Source organism: Phalaenopsis equestris, unplaced genomic scaffold, assembly GCF_001263595.1.
Source record: "Phalaenopsis equestris unplaced genomic scaffold, ASM126359v1 Scaffold000342, whole genome shotgun sequence".
In the NCBI taxonomy this organism is placed as follows: domain Eukaryota; kingdom Viridiplantae; phylum Streptophyta; class Magnoliopsida; order Asparagales; family Orchidaceae; genus Phalaenopsis; species Phalaenopsis equestris.
In genome coordinates, this window is record NW_018164784.1 from 90,790 (window position 1) to 103,957 (window position 13,168).

A 13,168-nucleotide genomic window follows, 5' to 3' on the forward strand; every position below is an offset into this window, starting at 1 on the left:
GGACAATAGAATCTATACCCTTTAGACCTTTCAGCATATCCAATAAAATATCCACTAATGGTCCTTGGGTCTAACTTCTTTTCTTGTGGATTGTAAATTCTTACTTCAGACGGGCATCCCCAAACGCGTATATGTCGCAAACTTGGTTTCCAACCTTTAAATAACTCAAAAGGCGTCTTTGGAACAGCCTTGGTTGGAACTCTGTTTAATATTTACACAGCCGTCTTTAGAGCTTCAGTCCACAAGAATTCAGGTAGTTTCGTGTTACTCCTCATACTTCTCACCATGTCCATTAAAGTTCGGTTTCTTCTTTCTGCCACACCATTCTGATCCGGAGAACCAGGCATAGTGTGTTGGGCAACAATCCCATGTTCTTGAAGAAACTTCGCAAATGGACCAGGTGCTTGTCCACTCTCTGTGTATCTTCCATAGTACTCTCCACCTCTATCTGACCTCACGATTTTAATTTGTTTTCCACATTGATTCTCCACTTCAGCCTTAAAGATTTTAAAGGCATCCAAAGCTTCGTCCTTAGAACGAAGTAAGTAGAGATACATATATCGTGAATAATCATCTATGAAGGTGACAAAGTATTTTGGACTAACTATATCCATGTCTGGACAACAAATATCTGTATGTATAATCTCCAATAGGTTTGTGCTCCTCTTAGCACCCTTTTTAGACTTATTAGTTTGCTTACCCTTTATGCAATCTATACAAGTCTCAAAGTCAGCAAAATCCAAAGTACTAAGTACCCCTTCATTTACCAATCTTTTAATTCTCTTAATGGAGATGTGTCCTAATCTCCGGTGCCACAACATAGAGGATTCCTCATTCACAACACATCGTTTTAACCCAGCAGTAATATGCATAGAATTATAAGCAGCATCATTTTGCAATTCAATAGAGTAAAGACCATCAATCAAAGTACCATAACCAATAACCTTAGATTCATAAGATAAACTAAAACCAGAATCCAAAAAGTTAAAGGAAAAACCCAAAGGTACAAGTTTTGAAATAGGTGAACGGTAGGTGAGATGTGGTAGGTGAGCGGTACCACATTACAAAAATGCCATTTTACCTTAGTTCATTAATTGAGGGTCGAAATAACACTAAGGATCAAGTGTTCATTTGTATATGTTTTTGTTTCTTCTATTCTGATGTATATATGACCTCTCGATTGAGTGTTAATGTCTTTGGAGAACCCTTTGCTCTCTCCTTCAAGTCGGTTATTCTGCAGAGCAATTTGTTCACTCCTATTATAGATGAGATGGTTGTTGTTGCTCTCATTTGTCAATCATCTTCTTTCTTTCTTTTTTGTCAGTATATTTTAGATTTTTTTTTCTCATTCAATATAGTTGAGTGTGGCCCGCCACAGGAAAAAAAAACAACTGATTCTCAATGGCATTTAAGTAGTTAATACTCGAATATATTCTTTTCTTATGTAATTAAAATATTGATGGTAGTAAGAATTATGGTTATGGAAGATTTCCATACATACCACTCAATTCCTACGTATTTATATATCTAATATTTAAATTTTATACCTTACCTTTGCAAGAAGAGATGTATCTCACTTTTTAAATGTTAAAATAAAAATATTTTTGATATAATATGAAAGATTTCAGTGGTATAAATTTAAAAGAAATATTTACGTGTTATGTATGTAAATTGATAGAAATTGAGAGACGTATATATGTATGTAAATAAAATTGATTGAATTTGTAATACATTAATTTTAACCTTCGGAACTTAATTTTTCTTCAAGAAGAAGAATGAGATAAGATATGACAAGTTCAAAGACAAAAAAACAAAAAATACAGAGACAAAAAATACATAGAGGAAAGAACCTCTGTCATAAGAAGGAAGATAGCATAAAGGAAAACAAAAGGAGATAAGCACGCACTTTGTCTTACTTATTTACTTTACATCAAAGAAAGAAAGAGAAAAAAAAATGAAAGAAAAGAAAAAATGTAAATAAAGTAATTACAAATAAAAAAGAAATAAAACAAAGAGCAAATATCTCTCTCTCTCTCTTCATAAGTAAAAACATTTTTCTCTCCTTCATTTCAAACCTTTCCTCTGGGAGAGCATTTTCAAAAGAAAAAATGCCCTTTCTCCCCAAGCCTCCCCTCCGAGGTGAGCATGTGAACTCTCTCTATAAGCCTCTCTTTCAGGGAGAGTACTTCAAATTCCCTCTCGCTTCAAGCCTCTCCTTCAAGATGAGCAATCAAAACGTCTTCTCAACCTTAAGAAACCTCCAAGAAACTATCTCAAAGCTCCGCAAGTGAGAGGTTTAGAACCTGGCTTCTACGCCCCAGAGACGATTTGCCACCCGACAACAACAAGCTCCGCAAGGGATATATGGTGATCATCTTCGGCCTTTGAGATGACTCACCACTCGACACCTATAAGATCTGCGATGGGTATATGATGATTGTCTTCGACCCTTGGGATGACTCTCCACCCAGCAATGACAAGCCCCGTGAGGAGTATACGACGATTATCTTCGGCCTTTGAGATGACTCGTCACCCGGGAGCGACAAGCTTTGTGAAGGGTATACGACAATCAATTTTTGCCCTTGAGATGACTCATCACATGGTAGCAACAAACTCCATAAGGGCTATACAAAGATCATCTTTGTCAATTGCTTGAGGCGACGTTCCAATGATAGTAAAGGAGACCGGGTGAGGTTTGGAACTTGAGTTGAGCAAATGTCATATCCAAAAAAATCTAAAACTTAACCCATAATCTTATAAAAATCTACACTTCAAAGGTTAACAAAGTCTGTTAAAAAATTAAGTAAAGCAAGGGGACAAGGAAAATTTTGTTTATGTACTTATGAATTTTTCATTCTTATTGTGGTTTTGCCTCTAAGAAGAGAAACCCTACGACTCCCTCTGATAAAAAAGCTTCAGAATGACAGATCCAGTGATATTTACCAACATAAAAGACTAAAATAACATGCACTATCATTTTAAAAGCAAGGGCATATTTGTAATTTTGCTTTTCTCTCATTTTTCTACTTCTATAAATAGAGGATGCTTTGGCAAGTAAAGACCCCCCCCTCCTCCCTCTTTAGGCTCCCCTTCTTTTTCACTTGTAACCCAAAATTGTGCTGGTTAAAATGGGCCGCCGAGCTCGTGTGTGTCCCCTATTTGCTCCCTGACGGGGCAACTCTCTCTATCTCTCGATCTCCACCCCTTCACCGTAGAATTTGGCTCAAACCTTTGGGCGCGGTCCAAAGGACTGTTTTGGATTCAATATCCTGAACGACTCGGTAATCGTGAAGCTTGTCATCAACAAGACTAAAAGCCTTCCAGGTTGGAGAAAACTAAGCGAAAGAAAAGACTAAAAGAAGAAATAGAAAACATTAGGAAAAATGAGACAAGAAATGACAAGTCAAAAGACAAAAAATAAATTGCAAAGAGTAAAAGAACCCCTTGAAGGTTGCCTACACGAAAACAAAAAAAAAAAGATAACACTCTCAGAAATTGGAAAAAAAACTGAAATATAAGAAAAATAGAGATAAAGTAAATACAAATAAAAAAAGAAAAAATAAAGGCAAATCTCTCTCTCCCTCTCTCTATCCTTAAGTAAATACAATTATCAATGTTTAGATTAGAGAATTATGACTAAATTTTATTTTCTATAAAAAAAATTATAAAAATATTAAAATTTTTTTAAATAAGTCAAAACTTACCATGAAATTTTCATGATGTAGATTATTTATTACCATTCACTATTTTTTTATATTTATTCTTTAGTATTATTATTATTTTGAATAAAAGTTTTAAAATTTTCGTGAATTTCTATTTGTGGAGCACTGAACTTTTGCTCATTTTTAGTCAACATTCAATTTGAGCGGAAATTGTTAATATTAAGTCGTGATTTGGTTGTTTGAATGTGAGTAATATTTCGATTATGCTTAAATTACATATGAGAATTACTGAATAGAAAACTCATAGAACCATCTAAACATATTACTCAACTGAATTTAGCATGTGACAGATTAATTACATATAGATGAGAGTAAAAATATTATGAACAACCACAAGGAGACCGTTCGAAAAAGTTAGTCATGACTCAGCATGCTAGCTCGAGCTTGAGTTGGGCAAAAGGCTGGAGTGGCAGAGCTAACACGCGTTCGGCCTGGAGTTGGATCAGCGGTTCGAGCTAGAGCAGCCAAGTTCGAGCTACAAATGTCTAAATGAACGGGCTCTAGCTAGCTCATTAACAAACTCACTAGCCGAGCTTATTGAGCCACGAACTTGAGCTTGATTTCGTCCTTGCTCGGCTTGTTTGCTCTCGAGCCGGCTCAATTAGCCTAACTCTATTCATTCTGATGTATTTTTTAACAAGCTGCAACTGCATTCTCTTCCTTCTTCCACCACCAATGGCTTCTCCTGTGAGTTCATGTAAGAATTAAATTTTTAGTTTGAGCTTGCGATCCAGCGGACAGAGCTCGAGCTCGAGCTCGCTATTCAAGTTCGACTCAAGCTCGAGCTCACAATTTGGCAGATGGCTGAGCTCGATAAGAGCATGGCTCGAGTTTGGCTCGACTTGTTTACACCACTACTACTAATAACCAGCTTAAAGTAGTTTTATTTCTCAATATTATTTTTGTTTGGAAGTTATATAATTATTTAAGAAAAAAATTTGAAGGTAGTTTTAGCATTGAAATAAATATTAATTGTTAATATATAATAAATTGGCACTATGTTAGTATGTTCTATTAAATCTCTAAGGTTATATGGTGCTATCCTCGTTGCCCCCTCTCCACACAGTCCATTTCTGTCGGCACCTGGGCACACAATTCAACCACCACCGCTCCCATCCCCACCATCCAACCGTCCATTTCCATCTGCTCACACAATCTCGCTTTCCCATTCCGTGCACGCTCTCGCGCAACTAAACGTCTTTTCACACCCTACCTCCAAATCATTTTATTTGCACTTCTGCCCCACTTTTTCTTTCGTAGAATTTCCAGAATTACAAATAAACATCCAACAATACATTTTTATATGCGACCACATAAATTATTGTAGCGTACGGCGCGTGAATGATGAAGGAATTTAATGGCATATTCTTCAATCGCTGCGCATAAGTAATTGAAAGATTTTTTTTAGTGATTGGAAGAAAGAATGGGGGTTTGATATGCAAATATAAGATTTTAAGCGCTTTGAGTTAAGTTTATTGGATAATATGTTGATAAAGTGTTTAATTTGATGATAAGTTAGGTGCGATAATTATTACAAATTTTTATTTTTTTAAAGAAATTCAGACTTCAGCCAGAAAACTATCACTGTATCTAGATAGGTGCGGTGTTAAAACACTGTTTTCAGCGTTTTAAAAACGTATAAGCTGTCAAAACGCAATTTACCCAAATAGGTTATATGTGTTTTCAAAACGTCAACGCACATAATAAACTGTCCCAAATGAACCTTTAAGATGTGATGGGATGCACATGCAACTTTAACAAGGATTTTCCTGACTAGGGATATAATAATAGAATTATTATTGATAGGAAGATTTGAAGTTTTTTTTATTGATTAAAATGTGCTGGGGGATTTTATAAGTTTTAAATGGTGTCGGTTAGGGATGAATGCATCGTTGGAATAAATTAAGCCATTTTTTATGTTTTAGTTGTTAAAATATTCTAATTTATAGTTGTCGTCGTGGGCTATAATGATTAAGCAATTTTTTTCAGAGTTCGAATTGGTAAAAATAAGCATTTTTAAATTATTATAATTGATATGTTGCGACAAAATTCATTTGATTAAATACAAATTGATCTCAAAGCATCAAAGACAGATAATCAAAGCCCAGAAGGCGGTCATGACCAAGATGAAGACTTCAAAGGAAAATGTGGATGGTTGGCTCAACAACTTCAAGCAGGTCTCTCTTTTTTGATCGACTGATTCATAAAAGTGGGGTTAGTTGATCCAAAGTGGGCTGAGTTGAAGGAGTATGTCGCACTCCTCTCTTATCCAGAAGAAGAAATCGAGGAGAAAGATGTTGGGGAATTAGCTGGAGAGGAAGACAAGGTGGGTGACAAAGCATTGGTGACCGCTTGACTTCTTTTTCATCATTTTTTTAGTTTCTCATGTACTTAAAAAATTTTCTGTTTCTTTTGCACCATTATAATAAACGTTTGTAAATGAAGTGAGAGGAAATAGTTTTATAAACTTTTTGCTTATGTAATGATATAAAAATTCACCTGGTCGATTTATACATTTATTACTTGTTTTACCTTTATTATATTTCCTTTGCCGCTCATTTTTTGTGATGTGTTTAGGGTGATTAATCGCTCATCCCTTATGAGAGTCTCTTCGGTTAGTTTTGATGTGTTTATCATCTAGCTCAAGTCTTATACTATCTCTTTTGTTTGCTCGGTCGGAACACCATCTTAAGCGGTGGTAATCGTCTCCGGGGTTAATTTCTTGGTACCATTTGTGGAACTTGCCGCTATTGGATAGGGAACCACCACCAAAGCTTTGTTTGATTAGAGTATAGAGAGATTTTTTTATGCTTGGAGATGAGATTGAATTTTTGGTGTTAAATATTGATCGAACATTCTGTGTTATTGTCGGTCATTTTAAGTGCTCCTTATCAATTGGATGACGTGTGTCATTGTCAGTTTTTTAAGATGTCAATGCTCGACTCGTGTTTTACACCTTCCGAGTCTCAGATGCTTATTTGGATCTCCATCTTGGACTATCCCTCTCTTGTGCTAGGCTTATTAAGCAAATATTATTGTTGATTTCACAGAGGTAACCCTTGAAACTCGCTTCTAGGTTAATTTGCTCGGTACCCTTCTAGAGTTTAACACTACTGAGCGGGGAACCACCTCTAGCACTTTATACGGCTCTGTTTTGGAGATAGGTTTATTTTGCATGAGCATTGCAAACTATCTATTTGTGCCTTCTACCGATCAGACATCTTGGCATCCCTTTCATCTTTACTGCTCTATTTTAGGTTCCTTGAGTGTTGGCTAGACATTGTAGCACATGAATTCCTCAATTGTTATTTGAACCTGAAATTATGTGCATAGTCAATCAAATTATCTTTTAATATTTCTTAGTGTAAAAAAATGTACAAATTGGAAATCAAAACTGTTATTATTTTTTGGGCATTGAAACAAGAAGTTTTGGCTAAGGAGAAAATATTTTGAGATCGTCTCTGCTCCACGTCTAGGGAACTACATTTCCAGTGCAATCCTTGAAATCGTAGGCTTTAAAGGTGACCTTTTGCTCATTAATGAATAGGTCGATTCAGCTTTGGTCAAACTTGCAAATGACATGTCCATGCACAGCTTGGTTAGCCATCTTTGGCACAAGATCCTTGGTGGCAAAAGTTTTCTCTTAAACACATTTGTTAGCACAGTGGACCATCATCCTCTTAACTTCTTCATGCCGAAAAACTGAGTTGATTTGTTTCCCTTATGTCAAATTGAATGTGGTTGCGTGAGCATTGCCTCTTCAACATTTGTCTCCTACGAGACAGACAAATCTTCCTCATCAAATGTTGAGGCAACTACCTTTGGCTAAGGTGGTTGTATTTGATCGTCAGCATTACCTCCATTCTATGCAGTAGCATAAAGGGAGTTTGCCTAGTTAATGTTGAAGGCATCATTTGGACCACCTAGAGGATTGATGAAAGGATGTCATCCCAATTCTCTTTTGTGCCTTTAACTTTCTTCTTTATTTGATTCAAAATTATTTTTTTGCCTGTTTTTGTTCATTTTTCTCTTTTTTTATTTGAAAAGGAGTCGTCAGCTTGTCGATTGTCGTATACTTCCTTTATTCGAATAAATCTCCCTCCTAAATCATATAAATCATATTAGTGATTCGAAGAGAAGAGAAACCGAATAAGAAGGGACATACGACAAATAGACAAACAAGAGAAAAAGTAAAACGTGGAGAATCTACGTGCGATAAACCTTTCACAAGGATATGTCAAGAATGTCCGCCCAAACAAGATTGGGCGGAGGCACCTTAAACCAATATCCGCGAAAGAAGTATCTACGTAGACGACCCATAATCAGAGAGTCAGGTATATGTACCTGTTTTGGGGTTAAGAGCACTTTCAGAGGAACGTGTTCCTATTGGTTAATTACATCATGGAGGATACCCAAGAATACTCTCGATAAAAGGATATGTATCTGTTATGGGGTTAAGAGCACTTTCAGAGGAACGTGTTCATACTGGTTAATTACTTCATGGAGGATACCCAAGAATACTCTCGATAAAAGGTGTTTCGCTTATATTATCATAGACCTGGGGTATAGGCAATCAAATGAAGGTTATTCTGTGTGGAAACAATCCCGATGCTTCAGAGCTCACGCTAAGCCATTGGGCAGAGAGTGAGTCTCTCACATCCCAAATGGGCAACGTCTAATCAGCACACGGGGCCCACGGAATAACCTAAATTCTAACCAGCACACGGGGCCCACGGAATAACCTAAATCAACTTGACTATCCAATCACATCCGGGTCAAAAGAGCAGAGGACAAATCGTCGTATCTCGAATGGGCGGTATGTCCAATCACATCCGAGCCAAAAGGGCAGAGGACAAATCGTCGTATCTCGAATGGGCGGTAGCTCATCAGTATCGGGTCATCAAGGTGATATCAACGAAGTTAAGGAGCTACAGAGATCGAAGGGGCTCAACAAAAAGAAAGGTAGAGTGATTCTAAAAAGATAGATGTAACTAAGTCGGGGTACCACGAACTCGTCATACACAGCTACTAGGACCCTAAGTATACCTGGTCGTGAAGGTAGTCGACCCAACACGTCCTGAGATCACCGGTCAGCTGTGAATTGCGTCGTCCACGGGAATCTCGGTAGCCTTAAGGACAAAGGAAGAAAACTCTATCCTATGATTATGAGCTGGAGCTCCAAGAGGTGAGACTTATAACTGCCGAAGTGGCAATGATGCCTCAGGAAAGAAGAGAAAATGGAGGTTCAGCTACAAAGCTGGAAACACTCTAAACAAAAGGACTTACACCCCGCGGGGTCGGAGAGTCTTCTAACACATTAGGCGCACTAGACAACCACTTATATAAAGTATGTTGGGCCAGTCAGGTTGGAGAAGTACGAGGACTCCTCCTCGGGACATGCAAATATGAATGCAGTTATCTAAAGCGGTCCTTAAGCGATCCTTAAGTATTGTTGAAGCCCTATTAATATATGCAGGAAAGTAAAATTGAAAATTTTAAATCCTGAATATTTTAATCCTAAATTTTACTCATCTTCAATATTTTATTCAGGATCTTGTATAAAATTAGGAATTTAAGTCTTAAAGAGTTTATGTTTCATTGCGAAATCTCAGATAAACCACAGAAAAAAAAACAAGGAAAACACATGCAACATGATGCAAAAGGCAAAACAAGCCTAATCAAAATGATAAACAAACTGGTGCCGCTGGGACGGCATGCCGATACCGCTAGGTTGACAACATATCCCAGAAAAGAAAGAAATAAGAAGAAGAAGGCTGGATTCCACATATACATGTTCGGTCCTAATTCTATACATCAATATAAAATGCAAAATTAAGATACGGGGCACGAGCATCTGCTCCTGGTCCCCTCCACGTGGTTCCAGCGTCAAACACCTCGAACGTGGTTCCAGCGTCAAACGCCTCGAAACCCGTGCCCGTATCTTATTTCTGCTACAGGACTCTCCTAGACTCTAAAAGTACATGAGAAAAGAGAAGACTCGATCCTGCATGAAAACAAGTGTTAACAGGAAAGCTTACATGCATATAATGTATCATGAGTCATGCCTTATAAGTAGGGGAGCTAAATATCACCTGCAAGAAAATGGTAAAAATCATTACTTGCTCCTCTCATAGTTGTACCTGTGTGTGTGCATATAAATAGGCATGACCCCCTGCAGAAGAACGCCTTAACACACTGCCATACATATGCAACATACAGTCACACCACAAGCACAAAGCAAAAGGAAGATGTCTGGCTAAAGCAACAAATCCAACAAAGAACAATATCCAGACATCAAAAAGACTATCTAACACCCTAAATCCTAGCCCAACACACCATCTAACGAAAAGTGCATCAACCTAGTATCTAAGTGCAGGGTAAGTCCGGGTATAGTATGACTTTGACGGGGTCGCCATACGACCTCATCCTAAAGATCCGAAGGATCTAAAGGGTGTCACGAAGAGTGGTGACACAAGTTAGATTTATTAGATCTTTAACACAGTCATACTCGTGTCAATCCCGATAACTTAACTCGCATTGCTCACCAGGATCAACCCGGCAAACAATTCTTGTTAAGGCATCACGACCAACACGGGGTCACTCTCCTAACGAGTAGGACAAACCGTCGAGGAATGGGAAAAACAACAAATCATGCAGAAAACCCACATTGTGACTGCTTAATCGAAGTACAGGCAATCACAATGGATGCTCAAAATGGCGAACACACACCATACAAATAAATGCAAGGATGTTACATGCAACATGACACACACAAACGGGATGTACCAGTAAAACAAACTACCTATATAGAGGAATCACACTTGCCCGGGGACCCGGGGTGTCATCCAACTAGCAGACACCAGCTATAAGTGAGTTTGCATCGAGTAAAAGGGTACCTATAAAGAGGAATTACACCTTACCCGAGAGGCACTCATCGAGCAAACATACAAACATGCGGGATACGCAATAGACATATGATAAGTGCACCAAAGTGGTGAAAGAGAGTATGTCATGACGACAGTGACTCAGAAAGGACGGGCATGCCGTAGCAGCAATGACCCAAAAGATGGTATGCCGAGAAAGCAATGACTCAAGGATGGACATATCATAGTGGCAATGGCTCAAACAATTAGGTATGCCAAGAAGGCAGTGACCCGAAGGTGGGCATGTCGTGACGGCAGTTGCCCAAAAGATGAGTATGTCGAGTAGGTAGTGACTCGAGGGTGGACATGTCATAGTGGCAGTGGCCCGAACAAAAGGTCGTAGCAGTAGCGGCCCAACAAATGGATATGCCGAGGAGGCAGTAACCCAAAGGTGAGTATGTTGTGACGGCAGTGGCCTGAACAAATGGGTATGCCTAGGAGGCAGTGCCCGAAGGTGGGCATATCGTAGCGGCAGTGGCCCATACAGATGAGTATGCTGATGAGGCAGTGACCCATAGAAGGGCATGTCGTGACGAAAGTGACCCGATCAAAAGTGCAATACAAACAAGTGATGACGCTCATGCAAACGAACAAGTAGACACATACACACAAACATGCAATATGATGATGCGCAACATGAAATACAATTATGAATAACATGCAATAACATGCAAATGATCGATCGACCGGGACATGCTAACCGGTTGAGCCAAAGTGGCAGGTTGACTAGGCCGGGGCGGCCGGTCAAACCAAAGTGGTCGATCGACCGGGGCCAGGGTGGCCGGTCGAACCAAAGTGATCAAATGATCGTGCATATTACATGCAATATGATCAACATGCCAAAATGCATCAAATGGTCCATGCACATGCAATGAAACCCAACCGCTCGACGGCACGTCGAACTCGTCCTAATGGCCTCGCATAGGAACCTAGGGCTGACGCACTTGGATCTGCGGCATCGCCGTCTCCAGTTTTGGCGTGATAATGTGGAGGGTTTCCCCTTCCAAATTCTCGCAGGGGAAACTCTCCACCGTTCGTCGGGCGGACTAGCTACAAAGCTTTTTCCGCTCTACTAACGCAGATGATCTTCTAGGACGGACTAGCTACGAAGCTTTTTCCGTCCTCTAAGATCGAACTCAATAATATGATGATGCGCAACATGAAATATTATCATGAATAACATGCAATAACATGCAAATGATCGGTCGACTGGGACATGATAACCGGTCGAGCCAAAGTGGCAGGGGGAACAGGGCGGGGGGGAGGCCGGGGAGGCCGGTCAAACCAAAGTGGTCGATCGACCGGGGGCAGGGTGGCCGGTCGAACCAAAGTGATCAAATGATTGTGCATATGACATGCAATATGATCAACATGCCAAAATGCATCAAATGGTCCATGCACATGCAATGAAACGCAACCGCTCGACGACACGTCGAACTCGTCCTAATGACCTCGCATAGGAACCTAGGGCTGACGCACTTGGATCTACGGCATCGCCGCCTCCAGCTTTGGCGTGATAATGTGGAGGGTTTCCCCTTCCAATTTCTCGTAGGGGAAACTCTCCACCGTTCGTAGGGCGGACTAGCTACACAGCTTTTTCCGCTCTACTGATACCGATGATCTTCTAGGATGGACTAGCTACGAAGCCTTTTCCGTCCTCTAAGATCGAACTCAACTAATCCCTCAAGGAGAGATTATGAGCGCCAAAACCGTAGGAAATTGAGATTCCAACCCGACGGGTTTAAAGGCTTAAGGCTCACAACAGGAAATCACTCGACTTCGTATAGGACTTGGTCAACGCATAGGCAGTCCTAACCTAAAGGCTAACTCTAGTTAAATTAACAATCAATCACATAGGTACATCATCGCGCTGGCTCATGCCGGCACACGTACCTCGTGTGGGCGATCGAACACACACGCCTAGACACTACTAAAATCTAGGGTCAACTAGGAGTCAAGAAATCTCACCACCGTGACGGTTGCAGACTCATATTTTTGCTTGCTCCAAGCTCGCCGACGTCCGATCTATGCTCCAGTATACCTCGTAGAACGTGCATAGGACAATAAAAAGACCTAAGAAGTGATAGCCAGACTACAAAAAATAATAATTTTGACATATAAAAATATAACCAAAATATACCTTCGCGAGGGAGGCTGCTCCACAACGACAAAGGAGGGGAACCCACAAGTTAAAAGATGCATGCGCCTCCTTGAACAGTGGCGATTCTCGCTGTTCAGAGACGTCGAAGTGCTCCAGCGAAATATTCGGCCGCCGGGAAGGTAGGACGGCGAGGTGGAGGAGTTAGTTCACTGGCGGTGCACACCGGGAGTGACGGAAACGCGGAGGAGAGCCCAAAATTTGAAGCTCTACTCGCTGATTTATAAGTGCGACGTTTTTGAATCACAAGGCCGGCGAGGAGCAAGAGGTTCGGCGAAGGTGGTCGGATAGCCGGCGACGTTAAGGATAATGCCGACCAAGAAGGAGCAGAAGAATTGCTCGGCCAGCGGCTGGGGGGGGGCCGG